At 43.9% G+C, this 25478-nt stretch overlaps 1 protein-coding gene across 23 annotated transcripts in view; it reads left to right on the top strand.

Annotated features, from left to right (window-relative positions):
- Positions 1-1328: 1328 nt before the first annotated feature.
- The window catches only part of SNCAIP (synuclein alpha interacting protein), a 164648-nt gene continuing 140498 nt past the window's right edge, over positions 1329-25478 (top strand). For 6 of the 23 annotated variants that reach the window (XR_015167061.1, XM_086410694.1, XM_086410691.1 and 3 more), the window contains exon 1: positions 2124-2263. The gene's annotated coding sequence lies outside the window, so the exon portion shown is untranslated. Of the gene's footprint in view, positions 1643-1691; positions 1792-2123; positions 2264-25478 lie in introns of those variants that run through there. The other 17 variants (XR_015167060.1, XM_086410701.1, XM_086410698.1 and 14 more) reach the window with 10 other exon arrangements.

The following is a 25478-nucleotide window of genomic DNA, read 5'->3' as shown; positions in this document are numbered from 1 at the left end:
CCATGTAACAGGATCATACCCATTCTTTGTTGAACCGTTTACACTGAGGTAACACTGGCTTACTTACTGTTAGATGTTTAAGGCAGTTGGAAGGAGATAGCCTTCAAAAAATTACTCCTTCAGTGTTAAAATTTGATTTTTCAAAAGCAGGCTGTCAAAATATTTAAGAGGATGGCAATAAAAGTGTGTTGTGTATAGAACATATCAAGGGTGACACCAACTCCATCCATATCTACTGGATGGAAGCAAGATGTGCTTTTCTGAGAGTTTATAGTAGGCAAAAAAAAAAAAAAAAAAGAGAGGCATTTTTATTTTAACCAGATGTGAAAGAATTAAACCCAATATTTTCAAGTATTTTTTAGTGCCATATGATGTCATCTGATTTTATATTTTCTGAGGGATAGTGGGTATTTTCAAATTGTTAAGCCACTTTCCATGTATGTACTTAAAGTCTTATATATGATAAATTACAGTAAACAAATTACCACACCGGCAGAACATACTTTTGGCTGTTTATGTAAGACAGCAGAGAGAGAAATTTAGTTTCTCAATCGGAAATGGGATCAAAATCATGTGAAATGTCTTCTTCTGGTCTTCAAGACAGTCCTTATTTCAGAGACTATGTACTTCCTCATCCAAAGAGGTCCAGGGCAGGGAGGGCTGGGTGTGTCCTCCGAATAGTACAAGGGCCTCTTCCCTGCAGCGCCAACACAGCAGCCCCCGGACCTCGTAGGCACTACACTAGTCATCCAGGCAACCACAGTTTTTAAACAACCATGCCCTTCCTTTTTTACTGGTAATATGTTTTCAGTGACAGCCTTACACAGGCTATATCTCACCGCCACTAACCCAGATGGGGTCAAATTTCCCAGGATTGCTGCGCCACTCTTGTCCTCCGGAGTTGGCAAGGGAACCAGGCGGCCCCTAAGCAGACAGGCGAGAGAACTTGCTTCCTCACACTTTTCTCTGGAGCAGCATCAGACAAGCGGCCATACCCAGGAGCAGGAGAGTGGCCCTCAAAGGCTTTGCTGAGTGAGCTTCTCTGAGCCATCTCTCCCGGGGTGGGGAAAGAGACTTCTTAAAAACCATTAAAAGCTTTCCAAAGGGCAAGAGCGAGACGATCGCGAGCCAAGGTTAGCATCAGTGGTTCCACTCCTCCAGACTTCACTTCGGAAATAAGGAAGGAGTCAGTCACCAGTGCTGACTGACGGATGCCTCATCCAGCAGCTCTCCGCCCTCTCCCAATTAAGACAGAGCTGCTGAGAGTAAAGTTAATATTACTAAAGGGCCGTCGTTGTATTAAACGTTGTTGAATTAGAAACACCATCAGTTCAGACCAGTCTCCTCCATCCACCACCCATACTCAAGCACGGAACATTCCGGGCAAAGACCCCTCAGCCTTCCTTCCTTGGCGAAGTCCTCGAGGGTGGGCGAGACCGGGTTGGGGGCGGGCGGGGAGGATTGGAGTTTAGGACTGTGCCAACGCAAAATCCTCTGCCAAGGGGCTCCCGAAGCAGGGCAGTTTCCCAGGACCGTGCCCACGTTCCGTCGCCCCCTCCCCGAGTGTCTCTGCCCGGCCGAGGCTGGAACCCTGGATGGGTTGGGGACCAATGAGATGGCAGCGGTTGACGCAGGGATCACGGTGAGGGGCGATTTCATCTCCCGGGGGTGGGGGGTAGAGGCCGCCCAGCGCGGGTGGGGGGCGGAGGAGAAAGCGGGTAAAAAGTGGGAGGGGAGGAGATCGGAGACAGCCAGTTGAGCAGCAAAGACACAGAGGTGTGAGAGCCAAAGGTAAAGAAGAAAAGAGCAGGTTCGCGGACGAGGAGGCGGCGCGGCCGGGGCTGGGGGCCGCCGCGCGTAGGGCGCCGCGGGGAGGGCGGGGGAGGGTCGCCGTCAGTCAGGCCGAGCCGGGCTCGCGGGCCGGGGGGCGGGCGCCGGGCGCGCGGCGGCGGCGGGAGGGCGCGGCGGCCCGGGCCGTGGAGACCGCGCCCCCGCCCGGCGGTGCGCCGCGCTCGGCGCTCCGCGTCCCTCAGCGCCAGCTCCGAGCCCGCCGCCCCGGAGCTGCCCTCCTCCCGCTGCCGCGCGCCCGTTGAGGGGCCCGGGGGGGAGAGGCGCCGGAGGCCCGGCCGCATTGTGACGTAGCGGGGCCGCTGCAGCGCCTCCGCCGCCCGCCGGCTCCCGCGGTTCCTGCTCCCGCCGCCGCCGTCCATCTGTCCGTCCGTCCGTCCGCATTTTTGAGCAGCCCCAGCCCCGGGCGCCCGGGGTGAGTCCAGGTCCCGGGGTGGACGCCGCGGGGAGACGGGGGTGGGGCGCGAAGGCGCGAGCGACTGAGCCTTTTCCAAGTTTGCACCGGGCGACCCGGGCGGGGGTCACCCCCGCCCCGCCGCGAGCCCCGGGGGGGCCCCCTTTGTGCAGCGAGTCCCGGCGGCTCGAGTGGCGGCGGTGCCTCTGCAGAAAGGGTTTCGGGGGAGGTCTCTATAGTAACGTTGGCGGCGCCTGCCAAGCGGCTTCTCTTCTTCTTGAGGGAGGGGGGAGGAGCCCCCACCTCAGGTTCCAAAGGATTGCTCTTTTCCTTTGCCGGTTTCGTGTGGTTCTTATTCTTCCTGCCACCTGGGATGGTGTGGGAGGCAGGGATGGGCAGTGCCGGGGCTCCTAAGAACTGAGGTAACCAGGGACGAAGTAATAGTAATAGAAACGGTACCAACAATAATAATAGTAATCGCAAAAGAGGGACGCCTGGGGTTGCCGCGCGGCCCAAGGGGAGCCCCTCGCTCTTGGGCACCGCGGCCCCCTGGCTGCCCGGTCCTCTAGGGCTCCGACCACCACCTCGGGCGCTGTCCTGTGTCCGCCGCTCGTCCGGGTCAATTGTAGCCAGGAGTGTTTCTCCCCTGGCCTCCTTTCGCGATGATGTCTCTCATCTGCAGGTGGTAAGCGAGGTGACTGGTAATTTGGCTATTGTCAAATGCCACGTTTTGTTTATTTCATTTTTACGAAAGGAAAAGAGGGAAAATTATGAGCCATTACTGGCAGCCATACAGTTTCCACAGGAAATACTAGCATTCTTTGAGGAACACGCTACTGCTTGCGGGGAAGAAAGTCTTTAGGAAACAAAAAGGCAACAGCATTGTTGCTCATTTTCAATGGACCGCTAGGAGAGGGGAAACGTGGTGTTTTTTCCTGTGGGAACAGGCTTGCCTTGGGAAAGTTAATTAAGGAAGCTTACTGTCGGGGCCCGTTTTTCACTTGCTGGTGCCTGGACCCCACTCCTCCTGGCTATTACTGACAAGTGTCCATCAAAGAGCTGCGAGGAAGGGAGAACCATTGCAGGACAGTCTCACCACACACCATGTGCTGTGGAGCCCAGCCAGGGTGCAGTGTGCAAAATGAAATAAGGGCTGTCTGGGGAGGTTTATGAGGATTGCATGTGTGCAGAGTATGTCAGTTCTCCAAGGTGTCACTCTAAACACATCATTTTCAAGCATGGCTTTCCCTGCTGAATCTGCAGAAAGGCAAAAAACCTATTTCTCTTATTATGGAGCGGACGTCCCAGCTGGAAATGGGTTGAAATATGTATTTCATTTGTATATATTGAAATTTTCAAAGGCAGAGAGGATAAGGTTTAGGAAAGCAGTATGCTAATGGGTTCACATCTAGAGAATGTCTGTTGGGTATTTCTGATGCATCTCAACGTTAAATTACGTTCAGCCTGGCTGGAATGAAGGGAGACACCCTTCAGGTGCCCTTTATTTGAAAAAGTGTGACATTTTGTCCCCATTGCAGAAGTCTCTCTGGAAGGCAGTATTAACTGAAGATTACCCAAATATGTAGGAGTTTTAGGTCTAGACACAGAAAGAAGATGGTGCTTCTCTTAAGGATCTTTGGACATCTCAGTTAGAAATAAAATATAAAAAAATAAATAATACAGCTTTGAACATAAACTTCATTTTATTTAGAGCAAGCATTTCATGAGGAAAGGTTACAATATGGTATATCTGAAATGATGCTGCAGTTATTGATTTGACATTTACTACTGTGTATGGCGTGCTGCGATTCATGGGGTCGCAAAGAGTCGGACATGACTGAGCGACTGAACTGAACAGAACTGTGTATGGATATCCAAAAGGAAGGGACTAAGGCAAATGAATTTCTCTGTCTACTGTGTCATAGCTCCGCTACTTTCAACTAGCTGTTCTTGTGCAGGTGTACAGTGGAAATTCAGAACAGAGGCCAAGAAACTTTCTGTGCCCTGTTGTCTTGGAGGGAATTGCAGCAGTATTTTACTGCTCTTAAGAGGAGGAAAACCCACATAAACATCTAATACAAACAAATGATCTTTGATATTATCAGAGAAAGCCTAGAGTCATTTTTCTTGCCAGATTGAAGGCATTTCTTGTCAAAAGAGGAAATCTCCCAAGGAGCAGGTGCATCATTATAAGAAACACAAGAGAATTTTTCTTTTAAATGCAAAAATCTAATTGAATTGAATAGCAACAAGAGAATCAAGCGACACTCTTAGAATAGAAAGTTTGTTTTTGGCAGTCTGTCAGATTAGGGTTGCAAACCACATAGGAGAAATAGGTGTCCTGGGAGAAAAATAATTTCCTGATGAAAATCAAACATTTGCTTCTGTGAAACTGTTACCTTTACGTGCTTGTTTCCTTGTGCCCCTTAGATTGGTGTGCAGATTCTACTTGCAAGAATTAATTTTCTGGAAATGATTCAATGAGTGGTTACTAATATATATACTATGCGTGATTTATGCCTGTAGATAACCGGATTTTATATTTTATAATTTTTATATCTTATCACTCCTTTTTTAAGCTTTTAAAATTATTGATCAAAATATGTGTTGACATGATTAATTTTTTTTATTTTTAATTGATATGATTGACAGCTGGGTCCTGGGAAAGTGCTGATTGATTACTAAATAGTCATCCCATATACACTTTGTACATACATGGGGTATAAAAATATAAAATGCAGAGTCTCTTCGCAAAGAACTTACAAGGGGAAAAATAGGATACATGAAATATTAAGTAATGATACAAAGCATGAAAGAAGATATTTTATGATTAATTGCCCAAGACAGTGAGCAGTAATTGAAAAGGAATTCCCGTGAGAAAGTAACCAAGTCAGCTTAGATGTTTTTTCAGTTATCCATTGCTGTGTAACAAACCATCCCCAAATCATTGCTTAAAATGACTATTGCTTGCAGTTGTGTGGTTGGTAGTTCGAGTTGGGTTCAGCGAGGTGGTTCTGCTGCTGCTCTTGGCTGAGTTCCTCTGTTATCTTCAGTCACCTGGTAGTTTGGATGATCTAGGATGGTCTCATTTACGTCTGATAGTTATTAGGTCGGGTTAACAAGTAACTGTAGCATGGGCCTCCCATTCTCCAGCTGACTAGCCTGGGCCTGCTTGTCTATGTGACAGACAAGCAGTATTCCAAGAGCAGCAAAAGAACAAACCCCAGTTTAGGGTGATTTTTAAGCCTCTGCTTGCATTATATTTGCTATACCTTCCCCTCAGCCAAATCAAATCACAGGGTCTCCCCAGATTCAAGAGGGTATTGAAAGACTCCAGTTGCTGTCAGTGGGAGCTGCAAAAATTTGTGGCAATTTTTTTTCAACCTAGTATGTGTATGAAAATAATTGTTCCAGCCAATGTTTTTGTGCTGAGGGATAGTGTACTGTAAGCTAGTATACTTGGAGACAGCCCAGAATTGAGGTTAGGGAATTGCCCTATAAATCATTGTCCTGTAATCTTTGTTCTGTAAACCACAGAAAGAAAAGGAATGACAACGATAATAAAATTTTAGCTATATCCTATGCTAGTGGTGTGAGGATGGTTTGGAGACAGTAGGCTGGTAGCAGAGTCAGCAATCCATTGTTGAAGGGTGAGGAAGGCTCTGACAAAGGTGGAGGCAGAGAGGAAGGAAAGGAAGGGATTGATCTGTGCATTTGGGCTAAGTCGTTCTGTCGTGTCCTGTCCAACCCTTTGTGATCCTATGGACTGTAGCCGGCCAGGCTCCTCTCTTCATGGGACTCTCCAGGCAAGAATACTGGAGTGGATTGCCATGCCCTCCTCCAGGGGATCTTCCCAACCCAGGGATCGAATCCATATCTCTTTCATCTCCTGCATTGGCAGGTGGGTTCTTTACCACTAGTGCCACATAGGAAGCAGGGATCGATCTGGGACATCCCATATTTTGAATTAGGTGACTGATTATACAAGGTTAGCGAAAGCCTAGAGTCAGAATCATTATGAGATTTAAAAAAGCTTAAGTGACTGAAAGAATGATTGTGCTGTTGTGAGAAATAGAGAAATCAATAAGTGATTTATTTGGGGGGAGGTGAAAAATTCAGTGCCAGGAAGATTGATTAAAAGAGATAAATGAACGTGAGACTGCTTTATAAGCTGCAGAGTATATTATGAATGTTACAATTGCTTAGTGTTTAAATCACAGTGGATTGTGTACAGTTGTTTCTCTAGTTGTAAAGCAACAGAAAACAAATGCAATCTGGAGGATATCCTGAGAGTCAAAGGGAAGTCAGAACCATTCTCAGGATAGAAACGGAACTCCTCTTGGGCACTGGGGAGTAGAAACTGAAGGTCTTGTTCCTGAGGCACACAGCTGGCTGTCGGCCCTTGGAAGGCTCTGCCCTTGCACTTAGCAAAGCAGGAAGAACTCCTTTGGCCTAGTTTGAGTGGCAGGCACACTGCTGAGCCAGAAGCGTTCATTGACAGCCCTGCTCAGATAGCACACAATGGGGGAGTAGGTGGGTGCTTCCTCAAAGGACCTGGGAGCACTGCTGTCAGAATTGAGAATGGACACAGGGTAGCAGAACCAACAAATCCCTGCCAGAGATGAACACTTGATGATTTCTTTGGGCCTGGCTACTGGGAGGAGAAGGAAATGGCAACCCATTCCAGTATTCTTGCCTAAGAATCCCGTGGACAGAGGAGCCTGGTGGGCTGCTGTCCATAGGGTCGCACAGAGTCGGACACGACTGAAGCAACTTAGCATGCATGCATGCATTGGAGAAGGAAATGGCAGCCCGCTCCAGTGTTCTTGCGTGGAGAATCCCAGGGACAGAGGAGCCTGGTGGCCTGCCGTCTATGGGGTTGCACAGAGTCAGACACGACTGAAGCGACTTAGCAGCAGTAGCAGCTACTGGGAGGTGGGCAGGGTAGGAGGTGACACTTTCGGCACATTTACATAGAGATACCAGTGCATTCGTGACAGTTAACACCCATGCTAGTGGCAGGAGAGAGCCAGCACAGTGTAGGCTCCTCTGTAAACGTCAGTGGATGTTTTATTAGTGGGAAGAGGAATGCAAAACACGTTCTTTTCTGTCTTTCACCTGAGGGTTCAGTGGAGGTGCTGCTTCGCCAGCCTTGTTTTATAGGTGGCCTGTCTGAAATTCAGGTGGCCTCCCTACCATAGAGTGCAGCTGTCAGGCTGGCCTGAAACATCTGGCCTCACTCATATCCCACAATTCGACTCAGCAGCACACACAGCTGTGCTTTATGGAAGGGCCTGGGATGGACCAGCTCAAACCCGAGCCCACACTTTTTTATATCCCGGAAGATATTCCATAAACATTAGTGAGTGAATGTGCCATTATCTGCCACAGTAACATTTTCTAAAGCAGTCTGGTCTGGATTTTCATTATTCACAGAAGAATTGGCTATAAAGTCCCTAAATACCTTTTGTAGATTGAAATGTTTTAAGGTACTGGTGGTGGTGGTTTAGTTGCTCAGTCATGCCTGACTCTTTGCCACTCCATGGACTGTGGCCCGCCAGGCTCCTCTGTCCATGGGATTTCCCAGGCAAGAATACTGGAATGGGTTGCCATTTCCTTCTCTGGGATTTTCATTATTCATAGAAGAATTGGCTATCAAGTCCCCTAAATGCCTTTTGTATACTGAAATGTTTTAAGGTACTAGTGTCACAGAAATACAGGTTTTTATAATGCCAGTTACAAAAATAGACCCTGGGGTTTTTTTGAAACACAGTTGTCTTTACTTTTTGTATCTGTCAGGACTCTTGGCAGCAAGTCACAGAAACCCAGTGTTCAAGTAGGAAGGAAGGGACATATCCTGGCTCCTATGTTGGAAAAGTTCAGGGAGGACCAAGTTCTGATTTTCTCTCTTCTTCATGGTGGTAAAATGTTTATCAGCAGCTTTAGACTTAATCCCTGTGGGAAAAGAGAATAATTCAGAATTAACTCTAATTAGACCACTTTGATCATATGCTCATGCCCAAACCAGTTTTTTTGGCCAGAGATGGAATATGCTCCTTGGCTCGGCCTTGATGATGGGCGCAGTCCTGTCCTGGAGCCTTCAGGAGCAGGAGGGAGTCAATGTGAGGGGTGGCTGGGTGCCAGGGAAGGTGCATGGGAGGGTGGGCAGGTTTATGGGGGGAGGGTGGTCAGTAAAGCCCTCCTAAACCCCGTGACCTGAGAGCAGGAAACGGGTGGGTTTTAAAGAGAAAATACTGAAAAGAAGAGAGTGGAGGCTGTGCAAGCAGAAGCAGCAGATACCTATTGTTCCATCTGTTTTCCCTAGAGTACATAGTATATCTTGCTAAGCCACCAAGCCGTAAACCTGAGGATGGCCCTGGTCTGACCATCTTCCTTTCCACTTCCACCTAATCATTCACCAGGGCCTCCGAATCCATCTCTCAGTCTTACTCTTTTTCCCTACGTCGGCATAGATCAGCGATCCCCTACTTTTTTGGCACCAGGGACCAGTTTTGTGGAAGACAGTTTTTCCAAGGACTAGGGTCAGGGTGGGGGGTGGTTGGTTTCAGGATGATTCAAGCACATAGCAATTATTGTGTGCTTTCTTTCTATTATTGTTACATCAGCTCCACCTCTGATCATCAGGCATTAAATCCTGGAGGCTGAGAACCCCTGGTTTAGGTCATCACTGTTTTTAACTCCTTCACTCCTCACAAGTCACCTCTGAAATGCTGCTCCCAGTCTCTCCCTGCCGAGCCGTTCTCCTCGCCACTACCTGAGAGTCCCTTCTAAAGAGCAAAGAGTTAAAATTGAACCACGTGTCCATGGCCAAATAGTACAAACTTCCAGCGGTAAAATGAAAGCCATGGGGCTATAATATACAGCCTGGTGACTATAGTTAATAATGCTATAGTGCATAGTTGAAAGTTGCTAAGAAAGTAGGTTTTAAAAACTCACCACGAGGAAAAATGTTGTAAGTTTGTGTGACAGATTTTAACTAGACTTCTTATGATTATCATTTCATAATATATACAAATATCAAATCATTATATGGTGCACCTGGAACTATTGTAATGTTATATGTCAGCTGTTTCTCAATAAAAAAAAAAAAAAGAACCATTCAAAATTTCATAGCTCTGGGAAAGAAGCCCAAGCTCTTGACCATGAAGTCTGGGGTTCCCCATGATGTGTGCCCTGCCTCCTATTGAACACCGGATGGATGGGAGGAGGGTGCGCAGTGACTTCTAGCTGCCCACGAATTCCCCATGCTGTGATGACCTCTCTAGCACTCAAGGTCACCAAGTGTCCATTTTCTCTCTCATTTTCATGCTTTTGCATCTGTTGTGGTCTCTGTGGAGTATTGTTTCTCCTTTCTTGACCTAGTGAAAAGCTGCTCCTCCTTCCTGACACAACTCAAGTGTTACTCTTTCGAGAAACCTTTGCTGGTCCAAGGCCCTGCCTTGGACTTGACCCTGTGGGACAGCACTGGGTATACTTTCTGTCTGTGCCGTTGCTCTGAACGTCTGGAGCAAGGCATTGCCTTTCCTCGTCTTTGTATATTTCTGTGCTTAGTAACAGTGCCTCTCATAGGGATGTTTTTTTAATTGAATGAATGAGATATGTGTACTGAGTTGTTAACCTTCAGGTTTTTAAGGTGATTTTTTTTTAGATCACCTTAACTTGATTCTGTTTCCTTTAACTTGATTCTCACATTTGCTTCTCGGAACATTGGACATGAAGACAGGTTACTTTTGAAAATGCTGCTCAGACACTTTTCCGTCAGTTCTCCCAACTGCTTGTTTCCTACTTGGTCACTAAAAGCTACCTTAGAAAAGAGCTGGAAAAATGCAAGTGGCCCAAAGTGAATATCAAGGCTGGAATCTATGGCTCAGAGATCAGATGAGGAATATTTTTTCTTCCTACTGTAAAGAGGCTATCTATTAATTAATATCTGAGGTGCTTACTCTGTGTTGGGTACTTGCCAGCTCAGAGGCATTCCAGTTATTCTTAGTGAATCCTCACAGAGGCTCTAGGAAGGAGGTACTAAGTTATCATCCTCTCTCTCCATCTGAGAGAACTAACATGTAAAGAGTTGAAGCAGCTTGCTTGCCACTAAGCTCTCCCTTCCTGGGGACTGAAAAGCTGCCAGACCCTCAGCTGGGCCATTAAGGAGTAGACCCCATCTCTGATTGGGCTCTTCTGAGTCATCTGTTATAATGCTTTCGTTGTTTCTCTAAAATGAAGTGACCACTTCCTAAGAGTAAAACATTCCAGCTGCCTCCCTTGGCCATCCGTTATGTCAGAAACACTATGGGAAAAGATGTGTTTAAAGAAGTAAGGACACCAGTTCTATAGGTAGTTGAAATCAAGATGAATTTCTACCTTAGGCATTCCCATCATGTTCTTCTGCTTCTGCTATGGCCAGACAATAGAGACCTCTTACAGAGGTTGTCCTCTTGTGTGTAATGCGTAGGTCTCTTGAACAGACATTGAAGAGGCTTCATTCTGAGAACCACTCTGAAACATATACTAAGAATACACAAAATGAGCTAAAGATTTTGGAAGCCATAGAATGTTTCTTAACCTGTTTTGAGTCTGAGAGCCTTTTGAGGCTATGATGAAAGCGATAGATTCTTTCCTTAGAGAAAAAAGATGTACACACACACACACACACACACACACACACACTGTGTATCTGATTTCAAGAGTTTCCATCTGTGGATTTCCCCCGGCTCCATACACTCCAGGTTAAAAACCTGCTTAAAAGCTGTAATCTGGAAGAACGGTAATAGCCATTGTTGAGTGTTTACCATGTATCACATGCAACCATTTATTGTGCTCACCATGTGCCAGTCCTTTCTGAAAAGCACATCATAGCCAACCAGCCCCAGAGACATGCATGATGAGCCCTGTTTTAAGCTGTCCTGAGTGAAGTTCAGAGAAGGAACTTATTCTTCACCCAGCTGCCAAGTGGTGAGGGTGGAATTAAAGGCTGAACCCTGATCTGCATCACTGCCCCTTCCTGCAGCCTCCACGCCCGTTCCTCTTACTGTGTGAGACATGAAACCTGGCTAGGGAGACTCCCAGCCTCTGTCAGTCCTGACGGCCCTCAGCCTCTCTGTTGACAAAGTTGGTCTAGTGGCTGCTTCTGCCACGGGAGCCTCCTGTAATGCTGGAGCAGATGAAGGCTGAAAAGGGGGACAGAGTAAGCAGAGTAAGCAGAGTGGTTTCCTTTCAGGCCCCCTCTGCAGGTGAGAAGGCAAAGGGACCAGATGACAAGCCACAGATGGAATGAAGACAGGCTGACTGGTCGGTCTGGTCCCAGTAGAGCATGGCTCCCTGGAAACCAGAGCCTGCTTCTCATTTATTGATGATGTGACTGTTGTCCTTGTTTTGGCCTTCATGTAGTGGTGTGTCTGCTGCAGATGAATCCAATGATAAGTGCTCTTCAGGGAGCACACACACCATCAACCTCTTCTCTTTGCAGCCCCTCGTGAGGTCCCCTGTGTTTTCCCTTCTCTCATTCTATGGCTCCTTCTCCCCTCTCATCCGCAACACCCCAAGACAGCCTACTGGATTTTCTCAAGCGTCCGCTGGTGACCAGAACTTCCTGCTACAAGTAATAGAATCCATGGTTCATTTCAGATTTTCCAGTAGACATGGTGAGAAAAGTAAAAGGAAACAGGAAATTAATATTAATGTTTTACTTGGGCTTCCCTGGTGGCTCAGTGGTAAAGAATCCACCTGCCAGTGCAGGAGATGCAGGAGACTCAGGTTCAATCCTTGGGTCAGAAAGATCCCTTGGAGGAGGAAATGGCAACCCACTCAGGTACTCTTGCCTGGAAACTCCCATGGACAGAGGAGCACGGAGGGCTACACAGTCCATGCGGTTGCAAAGAGTTGGACATGACTGAAGCTATTGAGAACGTACGCAGAGCACACGTGCAATGTTTTACTTAACTCAGTATATCCAAAATATTAGCATTTCCCCATGTAACTGATATTTTTAAATATCATTAATCAGATTCTTTGCATTCCCAATCTCTTTGAAATTTGGATGTATTTTAAAAATGTTAATTCTTATTGAAATATAGTTGATTTACAGTGCTATGTTATTTTCAGGCATATCATGAAGTAATTCAGTTATACATATATATATATATTTATATATATATATATATTTACATTGTCTTCTATTATAGGTTATTACAAGATATTGAGTATAGTTGGGTGCACTTTATTCTTAACTCAGACCAGCCAAATTTGCCTTGCTCACTTGCCACGTGTGGCTTGTGGCTCCCATTGCAGCCTGCAGGCTTGGGCTCTGAAGAGGCCTTGGGAGCCCCGAGGGCAGACTCAGTCCCCACCACCAGCTCTGTCTCCCCAACACTTAGCTTCATCTCCTCTGTCACCCCATAAGAGGTGTTGTACTCAATTGCCTGCGCTCTTGAACCTGGGCCCTTGAGAGTAGGCAATGTGTTGGTCGTCTCTCTGTCCTTGGTGTAGAGTGCAGTGTCTCAGAGTCCACAGTTGGCATTTGTGACCTTGAATGCATTAAAGGAGGGGGAGGTTGTATGTAATCTCAGGAACTGAAGAGACTGGTATATGAGGCTCACCTCCCAGCCCTGGCTCCTGCCTTTCAATCCCTGGTGCTTTCTGGTGCCACAGAACCACACTGGAGTCAGACCAAATGGACAGTCAGAAGGAACACTATAGCCTAGAATTGTGCTGTAAGCTACACCTCCTCTAGTATTGAATCCTAGGGGAACTTATTGCAGTCTAGCATGTTAAATCATAATGGTCTTATTTAACAGAAGGGGAAAGAAGTAAGACAGACCAAATACCAAAACAAACCTCATCCACTGGACAAGCCTCCTACTGACATTGCAAAGAAGGCCAACTGACATCTAGAATATTAAATCCACAGAGAGGGGATAGGCTGCATCAGGGAGCTGTTGCAGTCGTGATGATGAGCTTTCTCTATGCTTCCAGTGGTTTGAGAGTCACGACCACGCCCCCTGAGAGAATGGGAGATTTATAGCCCAAGTTAGTTTGCCTTTGCACAAACAGTAGTTAAATTTTGCAAGGCTCCTAACCAACTAACATTCATACGCTTGTCTGTCTACTTTACCCTAATGATAAATGCTGTGTAAAATAATTCATTCAACCAAGTCTCAAAGGTTGGTGCTGCCACAATACCATACAAACCACATACTCACATAAAGTCAAAAGTTTGGAAATGGGAGAAAATATTTGTGTTTGATCTATTAAGTCATATAATCATTTTAAGGACCTCTTGTCTCAGAAAAGAGTATGTTGCCTCAGAGCCACTCAAAGGGTGCATTGAAATAGAAAGTGGAATCAGGCCTAACCTCTGTCTTCTAGTTGATTCCCATTTTCAACCTGGAAAGCTCATTGACCTGCTGGCGGTTTTTGTTTCTCAGAGTACATACAGGGAAAAGTAAATCCTGCTGTCACAGACTATGTAGGAGGAGGATGAATGAAGTCTAGAGAATGTTTTGAACAATTTCTCAAAAAAATTTTTTATTGGGAACAGTTGGAGGGCAAAGTAGCTGCCAATATTTTTGCAGAGTAAATTCTAAAGAACTAGAAACATCATAGCATACATCCTATTGTAGATAACCAAACACTAACCATGTTTAAGTAATTTGATGATCTCTTTTTAATAAGTCAAGGATGGTTCAGGACAGACAAAGCTTTTCATCTATTGGCTAGAGTTTTGGGAAGGCTGCTTTCATTTGCATGTCTTAAAAAGAACCCGTGGCTCTCCTTATCTGCAGTGTCCTTCATCCTACATGCAGCTCTGGTGTTGCTGTGTTGGTGTAATTGAAAACCTATAAAAGGCCGAGAGCTACTTTTGAATTGGCTCAGTGAACTTGGACTGGATTTGTCAAAGTGGTGAAAGGTTTAAAGGAATTTTCATAAATGAGGTCTCCAAGCTGTGTTTTAGCCATACAGTTCCAATGAACTCCAAGGCTCGTGAACTCGGAGAAAAGCGCCTCTGAGAAGGGCAGTCATATCAAGATGGAAATAAATGATTCATTTTTACTCCCCGAGTTCTGCAGACATAAGCACACTTAGCCGCTGATCATCATAATTTAACGGTACTGTTGTGCACTAAAAATACAATTTAAAAGTCTAATCTTTAATTAAGTTGAGTACTTGCAGATTAACGTGGTTACAAATCTTGGGCCCTGAATGTAGCACAGTGTTCACTCTTGTTACTAAGAAATAATAGCTCTTCACAAGCTACAGATTGACTTGGTAAGAAGAGGGACATAAGCTTTTCCTACTAGGGGACTTGATCAGTTCTTCTTTGTTTCTGTCTCATAATGTATGTGAATGCATTTCATGCAGCAGAGGTCTTGCTGCTTTTGTTGGCCACAGAAAGCCCAGGTATGCGCACTAAAGCAAACATTTCGAGGATGTTTGAAAGATCTTACCTAGAGCTCTTGGACAAAATAAGCTTCATCAAGTTTTTGAGTTTTTAATGAAATGAATTTGTCCATTCATTAGAATTACCAAGGAAATAGATTGTTCTTTAATGTAGAATTATCACACAGCTAATTGATGGCTTTGCATTCTCACCATTAGTGGGAAGCTGTCAAATTAGAATCAGCATTTAATCCAAGTTGATGGTTTTCCAAAATCATTAAAACTTGCATGTAGGAAATCAACTCTGCTATTCCTTTTTCCCTTTCCCTCTCTTTGGCAAACCTCACCGCGTGACACATTGTACAATAGTTTTTAAAAATGCAAAGCTAATGCTTGCACAGCATGAAAGGGGGTAGCGATGCCAGTTCATTTGCCTTGTTCCTGAAAAAGACGAAAGATTTCTATGTGCTATTTCAGTCAAGATTAGGCATGAAAGAATGGCCTCCCCAAGCTCAAAAGCAGAACTAAGAAAAAACCCACAGGGACGAATTTCTGTTTGATCTGTTGGAGGCAGGCCCTTGTACACAGGGCTGATGTTTCAAAGCAGAGGCCCTTCCTAAAAGATGGAAAATAGCAGAACACTTGTTTGTGTTGAGGAACAGCTTTTGATTGGCTTGTGCTCATTACAGGATTTTGTCCTAAATCCAAACTCAGAAGAATCTGGGGAGATTATATCTTTTGAGAAGGGTACTGCTGAGGGACAGGATCCTGACTGCACCCAGCGTATATGCTCATGACCTCTCTTGGTGAGTGAGTGCATGCGTACATAGTCGCTTCAGTTGTGTCCGACTCTTTGTGACCCCATGGACTGTAGCCTTCCAGGCTCCTCTGTCCATGGAATTCTCCAGGCAAGAATACTGGAGTGGTTGCCATTTCCTCCTCCAGGGGACCTTCCCGATCCAGGGATCAAACTCGTCTCCTGCATTGCAGGTGGATTCTTTACCACCAGAGAAGCCCTGCTCTTGGGGATTCAGTTCAGTTCAGTCACTCAGTCGTGTCCGATGCTTTGCGACCCCATGAATTGCAGCACGTCAAGCCTCCCTGTCCAGCACCAACTCCCAGAGTTCACTCAAACTCACGTCCATCGAGTCAGTGATGCCATCCAGCCATCTCATCCTCTGTTGTCCCCTTCTCCTCCTGCCCCCAATCCCTCCCAGCATCAGAGTCTTTTCCAATGAGTCAATTCTTCACATGAGGTGGCCAAAGTACTGGAGTTTCAGCTTTAGCATCATTCCTTCCAAAGAACACCCAGGTCTTATCTCCTTTAGAATGGACTGGTTGGATCTCCTTGCAGTCCAAGGGACCACACTTTAAATTTCCCTCTGGATAATTAAGGGCTCATTTCTGTTAGAAAACCTCTTGTTGATTTTGGTAAAAATGTTTTCTCAGTCTGTGCAAGTACCTGGCACAGTTTTAGGTTCATACTTATGATTAATACATGCTGGCTGGATAAATGAGTCCTTCAGCATGTCTTGCAAGTAAATGTATCAATTATAAGACTGAAGGTTTACTTCAGTGCAGTAAATAGAGGTTATAAACGCTTGTCCTCTCAAAAGATATCATTGTGTAACCTGTGTAATTTATATTCAGAGTATCCCTCCGAAGCAGGATACTGTCAAACACTTGGGCAAAATACTATGTGATGGAAGGTCTCACTGCCCAGCCACTAGTTGGAATAGGGAAGGAATTGTAAGAGTCTTAAGACCTGCTTTTATGGAACTTTTGATGCTAGAAGGGAATTTGGAAATTTGATAGTAGTAAGATGGAGAGATAACAAAACTGGCACACAGGTTACAAGCTTCTAGAGGGTGTTGATTATTTTTTGTTATTCTCATTGTCACCTGAAACACCCAACAGCATGCTTATAAACGATGTGGGTCAGAGATGGTGCATGAAGGCAGACTGCTACACTGGTCATGAGTCTCAGAGCACAGGCTGGCTTAGTCTCTTACTGTGTGTGTGTGATCTGGGGCAGCTTACTGAACCTCTGGATATTTTGATATGATTTTATCTTTCACTAACAGATATCTGCTGATTATTTCACTTACTCTAAGTTTGGGATGATGGTATCAAATGGATTCTAATCCACTCTATTCCTTTCTCAGCCTACTCTGTGTGCTGAGATATTTGGACTGAATCAGCAGGCTTGTTTCCTGGTTTCTGATTGGGTTTGGTCAGTGAGAGGCATCAGCAGGAGATGAGCTCCTGGCACTTGAGCATCTCCCTAAGGCTACTTTCTGAATTCTGGTAACTATGCCCTCCTGCGGCTACTTCATACTGATAACTGCTCCCCTTTGGTCTTACTAGCTTAGGGTACTACACCATCTCTTGTAGTTTCTTCAAACCCAGCCCACACCTTTGCAAATGGTCTCTTTATTAAAATACCCACAAATTTGCATTTGATTGTGCCACTCGTTTCCTCGTGGGAACCTGGCACAAGTGGTTACCTGTTTCAGAGGTCATTGTAAGAATGACATGTTTTAGGTAGGATTTAAAACAATGACCAACTCATAATAAGTATTCAACAAGGTTAAATATGATTATCATCAGCAGTTGTTGTCTGCTACAAAATATTGGGTTTGTCATATTCATTGTGATTATGATGTTTTCAAGTTTTTAAAAGACAAGAAGTAAATAACTACCACGTTGCAGATGTTAAAAGTGGAAAAAGTGAAACAGAGAAGTCAAGAGCTAAGGCACTCAGTACTTCCATTCTAGAACTGAAGAAGTGAATTGAAGATTTTTGTCCTTGTTTCTCTGTACAGGGTACAGAGTCGCAATAATGTCTGGAAAAGAAAGTTACAACTTCAAAGTATTTACTAACTTGAAACATAACCTACTTGGAGTAAATGGATATGCCAAATATAATACAGTCTATTTGTGACCGCTAAATAATAATTGGGTTGAGTCATGGACACCTCAGCATCTTCACCTTAATTACTGTAAGAGCTGGGGCTCAGCATTTTCACATTTATGCTCTCTTGGTGGTGTGAAGATATATGATCCTTAGCACTGAATTTCTTACAGACTCTTGAGGGTAGATCTATTTGTTTATACTCATAGCTGAATAAAAGACCAGCATTATGATGCTTATATAGTACACATTTTTCTTACTACCATTGAAGTGTTCTCATTCTTAAGTCATATAAAATAGCCCACTCTGTGATAATTGGAGCCATCTCATCTTAACTTATAGTACACTCATTACACTGTTTGGCAAGAATGAAAACTAATGCTTTCCCTGAAGGAGCAGTGATCAGTTTGAAAAACTAAACATCCTACAGTGTCTTTCCATTTGTCATAGTTGTTGAAATTTCAGAACATGTGGATACATCTTTAAATATCCTGGAAAAATTGTATACATATTCACTAAGAAATTAGAAAGAAAGTGAGTTTCAGAAATGTCTCTCTCTCTCTCTTTTTTTTTTTTTTTACAGTTAAGTGGAGTCAAGGGGGAGAAGGCGATGGCACCCCACTCCAGTACTCTTGCCTGGAAAATCCCATGGACAGAGGAGCCTGGAAGGCTGCAGTCCATGGGGTCGCTAAGAGTCAGACACGACTGAGCGACTTCACTTTCACTTTTCACGTTCATGCATTGGAGAAGGAAATGGCAACCCACTCCAGTGTTCTTGCCTGGAGAATCCCAGGGACAGGGGAGCCTGGTGGGCTGCTGTCTCTGGGGTCGCACAGAGTCGGACATGACTGAAGCGACTTAGCAGCAACAGAGTCAAGGGAGGGATAGCAATCTGAAAGGCCTTTTGATGTCAGTCCATATGAGGATTTATAGATTCTCCCTTCCATTCAAGGAGCTAAGTGGCAAAAACAGATATCTCGTTTCCAGAGAGGCTAATGCTTCTAGAAGAAAGGATTATTGTTTGAACATTTGGATCTCTTTTTATTCTTTAACGTTTTCTTCAAAAGCGCATCCAGGTAAGATTGATGTTGTCTTTCTTTATAAAGAATATGCCTTTTATATATTGGGCACTTAACAAATGGAAACTTTCTCAACTACATGTTTATTTATTGTCTTAAGTTGTCCTTTATGGAGGAGACATCATATCCAAGTGCCATAGCAATCTCCCACTTGACCCTCATGAAGCCTCCCATTGCTTCCTTCCACCCATCTACTTCTGTTTAGATTTTCTCTCTTCCTATTTTTTTTTTCATATTGAGTGAAATACAGTGGCATAGTCACCAAGAGGAACTAGTAATATATTCATTGTAGTTATTATTCCAAATGATAACAACTGTTTTCAGCACATCAGTTGTGTTGACATGCATACCAGCAGTGTGGGAATAAAATAAAGTTCTTAGTAGATCATACTAAGTGATCCTAAAAATATCACACTGTACCCAAGAACCTTCCATGGCTGCTTGCCAAACAGATATAGCCATAGGTTTTTTAAATTGAGTAATAGATGGTGTTTGCAGATGAAGGACATGTTGCTTTACATAGTCATTTGGTAAACATGCTTTAATACTCTTTGCTGTATAGAGGCAGTCATTTCCTTCTCTGAACTTTCTGTCTAGTGCAGGACATAATTGGCTATCAATAGTAGAGGCATAGGCCAAGTGCTGTAGTAGGAAGGGGTTGGGAGTAATGAAGTCCACCTAGAATCTGGAGGAAGGTGGTCAGATTATCAAGGTTTCTCAGGAAAATTGACATTTGGTTTAAGAGTTTAAGGCCAAGTGGGAGATCACCAAGCAGAAAACTTCAGGAAGAGTGTTAGGGTCTAACAGACTTGAGAAATTGTAAGTATTTTGATGTGACTTCACAGTAAGATATATGGTGTGGAGTGGCAGGTGATAATGTTAGCTGGAGCCAAATCTTTAGCTGTTTCGCAGTATGGAAGAAAGGAGCCTATCTATTTCAGTGAGTGATACTAACAAATGACCCTACACAGACTCTTGTGTCATCTATGCTTGAGGTTCATACTATCATCTGTGTTGGTGACTTTCAAATTTTTATCTCTGGCCCTGGGCTACAGATCCCCTTTGTCCTCTGCTTACCTACATTTTGATGTTTTCATCGGCTGTCACAAAATCTCCACTCCCACAGTAAACCCATCACCCTTCCCTCAAGACCTTGACTCTGTTCTGATTCTTAGTTTAGACAATGGCCCCAGTTTTCAAGGTAGTCATCCATGACACTCTCTTCTCTGGAACCCCCAGTATCTCCTGATATCATCTCAATAAGTTTACTTATTTATTCAGTTACTCTCAACATTATTGTCTCTTTTCCATGCCTAGTTCCAGTATCTTTATTTAGGTTGCTGTCATCTTTCTCTTTGGTTACCCCTGCAGCCTCTTAACTCAGCTCCATCTCCCTTTCTGTTCAGTTATCTCATGGTTACCAGGTTGATCTTTCTAATTATCGCATAAGTGACAGCTAGTAAAATTTTTAGCAGGTTCTCATTGCCTGTGGATAGAATCCAAAACATCAGCATGACATACAAATCCATAGGATTTTGGCTCTGCCTGCTTGTCCAGCCTCCTGGGGCCCATGATCAATCCCCTACCCTTCTCCAGACTTTTTCAGTGACATGGAGCGCCTGTAATTTCCCGTCTGTTAGTCACCTGGGCATTTTCCTGTTCCTGTTCCCAGCCTTCTTACCCTGTCTGCTCACTCCTTTGCACCACTGCCTCCATCCAGGTCAGGGTGAGGTGTTTCTACAAGTATGTGGTGATAGGTTTGTTTGTTTTCCTCCACTAGATTTCAGGCTCCTCAGCATCAGGCACCATATCTCATTCATGTCTGCCATCTTCCCAGCACTCGTGTCTAGCTCAGAGTTACAGCAAAATAATAGTGTTGACAAAGCACTCTTTGTAGGCCAAGCAGGGTGCTAATTTATTTACATATATTCTCTTTTAAGGGAAAAAACAAAATCAAGCTATGATTTAGAAAAGGAATGTGGAAGAAAAGTAAAGATTGGGCAAGAGATTTGTTACAGGGAGTTCAGTAAAGACAGTATTTTATCAAAACAAGTAAGAATTGAAAAGATATCTACACTAGGGTAGGGCCTTCCCAGGTGGCGCTTGTGGTCAAGAACCCACTTGCCAGTGCAGGAGATGTAAGAGGTGAGGGTTCAATCCCTAGGTCGGGAAGATTCCCTGGAGGAGGGCCTGGCAACCCACTCCAATATTCTTGCCTGGAGAATCCCCGTGGACAGAGGGGGTCGCGCAGAGTTGGACATGACTGAAATGACTTAGCATACATGTACACGTGCACATACAAGGGTAGAGGCAGTAGAAACCCAGTGGAAAGAATTCTTCATAAGATGGTATGAAAAACCCAAACAAAACTTTCTGGCCAACCCAATGTTACAGTGATTCCTAGAGGTACTGAACGGATGGCTAGCTAGGTGACTGAATGGAAGAATAGAGAACCCAGCATGTGCTCCTTACATAGAACCTGCTGTGAAACTTACTTTGTTTAACTTACAAGTCTGATAACTTTGGTGCAACAACTTCATTAGGATGAGAGGAAAAAATGTCTAGGTGCAGAAGTAAGCTATGAGGCAACAGCCCGAGAGGAAACAAAGGTACAAGCAGACATATCCTGAGAGAGTAATTGTGATGGCTCTTAAAAGAGATATTTAAAATTAAATGTACACATACGATTATTAAATTAAGTCCAAAATTGCTCAGGTGTGGAAGTATGTAATGTAATTCAGAATTCTTTCAGGGTCAAAAAGTGAAGATTCCAGTGGTCATTGTAAGCTGAAGGATTGTCAGTTGGGGTGTTGTTGTTCAGTCACCCAGTTGTGCCCAACTCTTTGTGACTCCGTAGACTGCGGCACACCAGGCTTCCCCATCCTTCACCATCTTCCAGAGTTTGCTCTGACTCATGGAAGTAATGGTTAAAAGTGAGGACCCTGGAATCAGAGTGCCAGGCTTGAGTTCTGGCTCAGTCATTTACCAGCTATAGGACCTGGAAGAAATGACTTTACCTCCAAAGTAGAGGTACTTTCTTTGTTGGGGTGTTTTAATGATTCAGTGAATAAAAGAAAGCATGTGCTTCTGGAGCGGGCTGGGCTGTAGCAAGCAATCAGTGAAGTGTGGTCTCAGCTCCGTGTAAACCCGCACGACTTAGTAAAGGTGGGAAAGGGAGCAGTGACTGTATTCGCACTTACACTCATGGATTTCGATGGGCTTTCATCATGTTTGGTAGATGTGTTAATATGGGTGAAGTGTTGCCTTGTTTCATATTTAAAATGACAATTTTGTTTCGTAAGATACACTTCAAGGGACTTTGTTTTTGCTACGCTTCAGCCTAAGTGCACTTAGTTTTCCCATATACTTCCTGAAAATAGTTGGTCAGGTGAACAATGAAAGTGATCAGTAATCATTTAAGACACAGTGTATTAAAATATGATACCTAGTTAAGTCCTTATGGTGGGAATTTTCGAGTTCATTGGTGTTGAATGTTCATTAAATAGTCCCTTTTACTATTCATTATTTTAGCTAATTAAACATCTTAATAGAAAAAATCCTTGAAATATGCCACTTTCCAAATGTTTCCTAAGATATAATTCATATATATTTCAAGATAAAAATATTGTGTCCTTAAGGAGAATTGCCCAGAAATAAATATATATTGATTTAATGACTAACTGATAATGAACACAGAATTAACCTGTAGGATTGACTTAACAAGTCTTTTCTAAATGTCTGCTTTTTATCTTCATCTTCCTCAGTTTCTTTGATTGATGCAGACACAAAGCGTTTGGTGCGTGTGCATGTAAGCTAAGTTGCTTCAGTCATATCCAACTCTTTGTGACCCTATGGACTCTAGCCTACCAGGTTTCTCTGTCCATATGATTCTCCAGGCAAGAATATTGGAGTGGGTTGTCATGCCCTTCTCCAGGGGATCTTCCCTACCCAAGGATCAGACCCACATCTTATGAGACCTGCACTGGCAGGCGGGTTCTTTACCACCAGAGCCACCTGGGAAGAACATAACATTTGGTGGCGCTTCTCAATCCACTGTCATTCTCTGTACCTTTACCTTATGTTATTTTTTGTGTTGTAGCACTTATCCCAATTTAACATAAACTAGCATTATTTGCTTATTTATCATCCATCTCCCCAACCTGAATAGAAGTTGCTATGTGCAAGACTTTCATTTGTTCACTGCTACATTCCCCAAACCTACCATAATGCCTGGCAGAAATTCAGTAAATATTTGTTGAAAGAAGAAATGTACATATGTAAGTTTGTGCTTAGTCAAGACTCCTAGACAAGATTGTGCTGCTACATGGATGTATTTTTGTAAACATTGTTTACTGAATATAATGTAATGCTTATTCACTAAAAACTCAAAACAAAATTTGGGAAATACAAGGAAATATCAATTAAAAAAATGTTAAATCATTCTCCAACCCTGAGAAAATGATGACATTTTGTTGTGTTATCCCCTTCATGTATTTGATGTCACATCATAATTATGTGCCATCCTGGATATATTATTTTATATGCTGGATTTCTTTCACTTGTATTATATCATCAGCATCTTTCTATACTTTTACAAATATTTTCTAAAGACTTCTATTTTAAATAGTAGAGTTGAAATCCTTTTCTTCTACCTCCAAACAACATAAGTAATGAAAAAACAGAGAAGAAAATCCATCTGTGATGAAACAAGTCATTAGCAGCAACCCCAGAGCACAAACTTTGAAGTACACCTGCCAAGTCTATAACATATGGATACAGGTGAAGGAAGACTTAAGAAACTACCATTATTCCATCATCTTGGACCTTGAACAAGGTGCAGATTTCCTTCAAATCAAGTACACTTCCATCCAAGACATCTCCAGTGTTTCCTTAATTAACCTAGAGCCGTAGATAGACTCTGGGAGAAGTTGGAGTGACTCTGTAAATATCCAGACATCACCACTGAAAGGCGGACAAGATGGAACTGGAGGAGAAGTGATTCTGAGGTGCCATGTTCATTTTCCTCTCCCAACCTGCTAGCTGGGGGTGTCCAGTAGAAGTGAAGTGTGAGGAGGGCGGGGAGGCAGCCGTTGCCTGTAGGGGGCCCACTGGGGCAAGCAGAGGGAGGAGCAGGGGGCAGCAGAAAGGAAAGGCTTTCTGCAAGAGCTTGCCAAGGCTTTTAGGGAAATGCGTTACTTATTTCAGACTGAGAATGTACTGAGACACTGAATAATATTTGGTGAACTTAAAGAGTGAATACTTTCTCCTTATCCTGTTTGATAGAGAGACATGGCCACTAGGGAGAAACTAACCCATTAAGATTAGAAATGAGAATGAAATAGCTGAGCTTGTGCAAACTTCATGTAGTTTACAGAAAGAGGTTAGCACAAAGATAAGGGCCATAAATCAAAGATTAAGCAACATGGCACAAAAGGGCATGTTTCTGCAGTTGTAAAAAGAGCTTTGCAGCAAAAGGTGAAGCTGAGCTTTTCAGATTGCTAGAATGTCACTGTTTATTTATGAGGCAAGATAAAACTCATTTTTAGATAAATGACTAAATTGAAATACCATAATACGTACCATTCAGGTGCTGTTATAGTTTTAAAATGTGACTATAAAAATGTCACATTATTACGGATCCTATTTGTTGGTTGGGTATTTTCCGAGTCCCGTCTACTCAGTGTATTGACTCCCACTAGGTTTTACTGCTGCCCGCCTTGTGTAGCCAGTACACAGTAGCTATTATAAAAGCAAGATAGAGTTCTTTTCTACCTTGCAGAGCTCTGAAGAGTTTCAGGAATGTGGGCCAGAGCTCGTGTTGTTGTTTATGGTATTAGATGGAGTAGAAATAAAGGCCCTTTGCTGACAGAGACCATACCTCATTTACAAAAAAGCAGTGGGTTCTTCAAAATTCAAATTTATATTTCATTTGAAACTTGAAAATCTTACATTCTAGTTGTTTCCCATTTCCCTTGAGCAGCTCTGCCGGATTTAGGCAAGGCTGAGTTTACTATGTGAGTGTGCAAGTGCTTAGTCGTGTCTGACTCTTTGCAACCCCATGGACTGTAGCCCACCAGGCTCCTCTGTCCATGAGATTTCCCAGGCAAGAGTACTGGAGTGGGTTGCCATTTCCTTCTCCAGGGGATCTTCCCAACCTAGGGATCAAACCTGAGTTTCTTGCATCTCCTGTATTGGCAGGCAGTTCTTGACCTGCCTGAGCTGGTAACTCACTAAAAAAAACCGTTGCGTGACTGCATGACAGTAGCAGTCCTGTATTTTGTGTGCCTCGCTGGTTAGTCATGTTCACAAATTGCACTTTACATTTCATCATGCTACCAGTAAGGTTTTTGGAGATAGTTGGGAATAAGTCAGAAACAATGGGCAAATGGAAGCTGTGTTTGGGTATGGAGGCCACTAGGAAGAGCAGGTTGATATGGAAAACTGAGCTTTGGGAAGCACAGAGCAGTGGATTAAGAGGGTAAGTCAGGTGACAGTATGAGAGGAGGCTGTAACAGGCTTGCAACTTCTGAAGAGGTGATAAGAAGAAGAACTCAGGGAAATGAAAACAGAGTGGCAAACCAGTGATAGGAAAGATGTTCAAACCATATGCAGGCACTGTCCTAGATGCTTTACAAATGTTAACTCAGCTTCACCATAGCCCAGTGAGCTAGGAATGACTAGCATCTCCACTGTATAGGTGGAGAAAAAAATTGAAGTGAAGGAAGTTTTAAAGCGGGAGAAGGCAATGGCACCCCACTCCAGTACTCTTGCCTGGAAAATCCCATGGATGGAGGAGCCTGGAAGGCTGCAGTCCATGGGGTCGCTGAGGGTCAGACACAACTGAGCA

This window comes from Bos grunniens, chromosome 7, assembly GCF_055505025.1.
Source record: "Bos grunniens cultivar Pamir isolate PY7600 chromosome 7, Bosgru_T2T1.0, whole genome shotgun sequence".
Taxonomy (NCBI): Eukaryota; Metazoa; Chordata; class Mammalia; order Artiodactyla; family Bovidae; genus Bos; species Bos grunniens.
The sequence above is the reverse complement of the archived record's forward strand: the minus strand, read 5'-3'. Positions and strand labels throughout refer to the sequence as shown.